Raw genomic sequence first — 5,956 nt, 5'->3', positions numbered from 1 at the left:
TCTAAAGCCTTGTAGTCTGGGGGTTTTCACGCATGTCTGGGGTTAAGCAAAGTAGAAGTGGTTATCTGGCTTGAACAAGCATCATTCCTTCCATTCATCCATTTGCAACAATAAGTTGAATTTGTAATGTTCCCTAGCATCTACGAGCTACAACCTAGGAGAGTTTCTTGGGGTGATAACAGTAACCAAGATATTTCTGGAGTTCTCCTGACCTCCCATTCGAGTAGCTTCGTCCACTTCTTCAAGAGAACACGTCCCAATTGGAGCTAGATCTTACCCACCATTTTGTCTGTGATATCCCTAGGAGAATTCTTTTTCTCCAAGATGGTCCTCAACTGGTAACTAGCAGCCCCTTACAGCCACCAACTAGCTCGTTGTGCCATTTGTCCTCCACCTGAGTTGGCCATGTGGTCCCTCACCCATCTTCCATGATCATATGTTTGAAGGTGGGCCTCCCGAACCTAAAGGTATGCCTTGTCATTTGGTAATTGAGTATTGTATTTTACTTATCATGGACACTTCTAACATGGATTAATGGGTGGGTTCGGCATAAAGAATGGGCTAGGTTTGTGCTCTTCTCCCCTAGACCCTTTTTGGATGTTAACCTTGGATTCTAGTCCCATGGGATCTCTTTTACTGGCCCTTTTGTCTTTAGGGATGGCACTTCACGGGAAACCATGATTTTGGTTGCATGGTCTCACTCCCTCGTCCACATATATTTCTCCCTTGCTACTCATTATGACCCCATTTATCATTTCTCCCACCCGAGTCCACATTCCTCCACTGGGTCCACATAGGGTTAGCTCTCCCCTTCTCATTGCCCACACCCTAGGTCAGGCCTGGAATGATGCCCCGAAGGTTGATACAACTAAAAAGAATAGTGAAAGCATAATTGGCCACATTCGACAGAAAGATGTACCACAAAACGCAAAAGATGGTCAAGACAAACACATTTAGCACATGGTAAAAAGCCAATACATTACCTATACCCCATCATCATGGCCATCACCTTAGTTCCTACAGGCCCTAGATGAGCCTCAATTATCATTCAGGAACCCATGATTGTCACAACCCATGGTAGGAAATGAACCACCCTACCTTATAGGGATATCCACTACTATATCTTACACATCATGCTCTTATCCCTTGAGCCTCGAGTAGTCAATTAAAGAAAAATCATAAAACAAAAAAGGCATATAAAGAACGGTGGAAAAATCAAGGCCGGGGCACCTCTTGTACCACGATTTCTCCCTCCTATACATTATATACCCAAGTGTGTTCTCCCCTTTTAATAGTTACCCTTGTACCCCAGCATGTGGCCCAGAGTTGCCCCTTTCATTCCCTAATCCATTCATCTCTTTATCACATGTCATCACCCTTTCAAAGGATGTACCTTGGACATACTATACCCTTTAAAAGTAGAAACCACCTAATAGGATACCTGGTTAACCCCATTTGAAGCTTAAAGACATTAGCACATGACAAAGTCCACTATGGAAGGGCATGCCATTATGAAGTGCCCACCTGATGTCGATGGTTTGTAAGATCTTTTATTCAATTTCCTTTGATGACTTATTGTACTAGAAGGTTAGGGGATACATTGGATCTTATTCAAGATTGCAAATGGTCTCTATTTTGGTTTTGGTCTCCCTATACGAGGTTATAACACTCCATAAGGATACATTGGCACATGTAGTGTGTGTGTTGAGAGCCATGGGCCTCCACAGTAGTAGAAAACACCCCATGGATACCCAAAGATGTTCAGATATTGCTCAATATTTAACTATTGGACGAGGAAGATTCACCTAGTTCACCTTTTCCCAGCAAACCCCACAGATGTATCATGCAATTGACAGATTAACTTGTATGTTGATATGGCATCACTGAGCCCTTACAGATGGTCTACAGTCATCTTCGACTTACTTGGAGACCCATGAGATCACTTGTGTGCCCTCACAACCATTGGGAGCACTCACATGTTTATTTGGGGAACAAGGGGCCAACCCCTTTTTCATTACTTTTGGAATTCCAAATCATTTTCACACTTATGGACTTCATCCAGCCTCTTATAGAGCCCAATGACATGCATTATTGGTATTCGACCTCTTGGGAGGCTTATTATTTTATTTATGAGCTATTTTGGTGGGATTGTCACCAATAGATAGTTATTTGAATATTATTTTAGTTCATGGGATAATTTAGGCTCAAATACGGTAATTCAAACCCCTAATGAGTGTATAAATAGGAGAGACATGAATTCATTTGTATCATCACTTTGGATTGGATCATTCTTCTCTTTTGAGAATTTCACACTTCTTTCTTGGAGGATGAATTGGAGCATGGATGAATTTTGATGTTTGGATTCAGTTATCTTATATTAGAAATTCTTTATTGTCAAATGTTGATGGTTGGATATGTTCTCTTACATGTAAGTACGCACATTTAATGTTATTCGTGTTTTACTTTGTCATATGCATTGGAATGGGATTTTCATCATACTAGGGCTAATTGTTGCATTGCATAGTTGTAATATTGTGGAATTATTGTTTCTATATAGTAGCTCTCAATGTATAGGCCATGTATGTTGAATGAAATCTCCTAGGGAAAGTTCTACCATTGAATTTATATTGATAAGCCATCTCTCTTTGAAAATCGAAGTATAAAGCTTCGAGGTCACTTCTTCTTGTCCTAAAGGCCAAGAAAAGTTGTCCTTGAGGCCTCCTTGGCCGAGAAACGAAAAGTTTTTTCTCATTATTCTCCTATATTACATTCTCCCCAAGGGATTAGGCATTGGTCTACCAATAGGTGGTTACTCGAAGAACCATTTTTCTTCACCTTTCCCTTTCTCTTCTGGGTCTATTCAAGTTGGGTCACCTAGGGCATCACTTTCCCGACAAAGTAGCCTTAGCAAAACTTCGATCTCCTCGCCTCTACTGTGCTGGTGTGTCCTCAAGGCCTCCTCCCAATTTGAAAAAATTCCAAAAGTGGGATTGTAAGATATCCCAAGCCCTAGCTCTAAAATCAAACTTTTCCTTGGTGTTTCCTAGGCTAGTAGCTCATAGGATCAATTTGACACCTTTAAGTGGAAATTATTGTTTTGATCCTTCCCCTTCCTTATTTGGGTTAAGATTATCATTGGTTGCTAAACTCCTTCCCCTTAACCTAGGTTGGGTTAAGGGGAAAGTCAAGTCTTCAAGAACCACTTGGAACACCAAGTTCAATAAGGATTTTAGGGATTGGTAAACTCATTTACAAGTCATATCCCCTCAACCTAGCCCTTAAATCCTCACCTCCTTCTCCTAGAAAGATTTGTACCTTTCTTAAAGAGCAAGAAAGCTCCATTCTTGACCTCCTTCTAGGAAAAGGATCATTAAGGTCACTCCACATCCTTTTTTTGATTCATCCTTCACGAGTGACTTTCCATCTACCGGGTCTCCTCCCATTAGTGAAATTCTGTAAAGCATAGGGAGTCCTAGTTAAGGTGATAGTGGGCTAAGTCTCTATTGTTTCCCTTGATCTAATAGTTGTCTATTTTAGGCCCCCTGCTAGTTTGAGTGGTAGCAATATCGATAAATAGTTAATTGTCTATCTATTGCAATCTTGCTTATTGACCTATCGACCATCAATAGTTGGAGAAACAAAAGTATGAACAAAGCTCGATGAGAAGCAACGTGGTGGGATGATGGAGTGTTGTAGCGACTACAACCACCCTCCAAAATTTTGCCTATGCTTTGATTTTGGAGCCTTCCTTACTATCCAAAGCATCTCATCTCACACTGATCCACGTATTCATCCTTCGACTGAGACATATATTTTCATTTTCACTTGTGTTTGTTAACTTATCTTATTCTTCTAAGTCACAAGTTATTCTCGCAACTTGGTCTCACAATAGTTATGGGCTTGCCTCCAAAAACTGCACAATCCTTGAGGGCAAGCAACCTTGATGATCAGAATTGCATAGTCCTGACTACTAGTGAGGCTTGAGCTTAGAAACTGTGAAGTCATAGGAGGCAGTGCAACATTGAGCCCAGAAATTGTGTAACCCTCAATGAGCTAAGAAACTGCTCAGTGCACTTAATTGGAAAGTTGCCCAGTTCACAAGAATTGCGCAGTCTTTCCCGACAGTGTGAATGGAAAGTTTCCTCGGAAAAAGCAAAAAAACATGCCTTGAAAATAGGTATCTATTTTTAGTATCCCAAAGGAGGAAATTACACTATTTTTAGAATCTTATGCCTAGTGTCGTTTTTTCCTTGATTTTAGGCATGCTTGTCATAAACCCTAATTTGTCCAAATCTATTTAATCAACACTTCTAGAGTTCATTTCCACACTCGATATTGGAGCTCTAGCATTCTCTAGGAGATAAAGGAACCTTCAGTGCGATCTTTGCTTTTCCGAGTGAGTTTTGTTTTTGTCGTCTTTCGCTGCTTTTTTTGTTTCTTTTAGTTGTTTGGCTTGTGTGAGTGTTGTTTCACTTGTTTCTATTCATGGTTGATGGCGTTTAGAATTGTTTTAACTTGTAGAAGTGTTGTTTTAAGTTTTAGATTGCCTTTCCCAAGTGTCACATTAGTTTTTATTTTTTTGAACCATCAGTTGTTGTTGCCGCGACTCTCCTCACTTACTTCATTTTCCTTCCATTTGATCAATTGTTGCACTTGATTCACATACAGTTACTTTCACTTAGTCAGATATGCACTCAACTTCACATTATCTGTCAACTCTTCTTATCTTCTTGAGCATATCTGGGTTTCTCTTGGCTAGTTTTCACTTTGCCCAGCTGGCACTGCGTAATCCTAAGGCTTAAGCCACAATCTTGGCCTCTGGAATTGCGCAATGCGCAGTCCAAGTTGGCTCCAACTGTGCACTGTGTAGTTCAAGGATCCAACCTCTCAGCTTGGCCACTGAGACTACGTAATGCACGGTCTCTCCCAAGCCTCTGCCCAGGCTGAACTACATATTACATAGTTTCAACCATCAGGATTCCACCTTGGCTGTTGGGACTACATAGTTCCCATAGGCATCCAACCACCCCTATCAAGAAAACTACACAATCCTTCCCATCTAATGCCTAGTTTGCTTCTTTAACTTTCCTTGTAAGTTGTTTTGCTTTAGACTAACATTTGCTTGATAGGAGTGTCCTTTCTGTACCATAGGTACAACAGTTGTTGGGCACCTCTCTAGCAGTCATTTTTACCATGGAATCTAAGAGAGATGGATCAAAGGAAACCACTGAGAGAAGTACTGGGAAGAATTTGAGAAAACATCAGTTGATTTTCTAGTGTATGCAGATACTTAATTGTTTATAGAGAAGGGATCATCACTGACATGGAAAAAAATTAAAGACACTTTTCCAAAGCAATTTGAGGTAGCCTTAGAGGACCGACAGGTTTGTCTTAGCATCTGGCAGTCAGGGCTATACAAGGTTGCATGTGGGTATCCCGCCTTCCCATGTGCGGACATCATCAGCTGGATTTTCTCACATATGGATGAGAAGACCATGACATTGAGCAGTGCTAGCGGTCAAAAGCTTTCCACCTTCTGGGCAGAAGACTTTCAACATATGTATCACTTGCACGATCCAGTAAATCACATGGACTCACTCTTCTATGCCACCCATAACTATGTGAACACAAGATACATTGTCAAATGCTAGGTCAAAGATCCATCAAAGTTTCGACAGACACCCACCCATGTCTACAAGACAAAGTCCCTCAGGAAGGATTATCACTCTTGGTCATCTTTTCTTGCAAAATCCATGGTCAAGAGAGCACTGAAACCTTTCCTGAAGGGTGGGAAGTCTCATTGGATCACTTTGTGAATGATGGGAGGTGTTTAAACTGGTCATATATATTGGATAAACAATTGAAGGCCCATGTATCATAGGCTCGAAATCCGCCCAAGGGTGAGAAAGCAAGGTTCTATATGTTTATATATTTACTGGATGAGATATGTGCGCAA

This window comes from Pinus tabuliformis, chromosome 2_1 (assembly GCF_031772625.1).
Source record: "Pinus tabuliformis cultivar Carrire ecotype Pingquan chromosome 2_1, CPIR1, whole genome shotgun sequence".
NCBI lineage: Eukaryota > Viridiplantae > Streptophyta > Pinopsida > Pinales > Pinaceae > Pinus > Pinus tabuliformis.
This window is presented reverse-complemented; position numbering follows the sequence as displayed.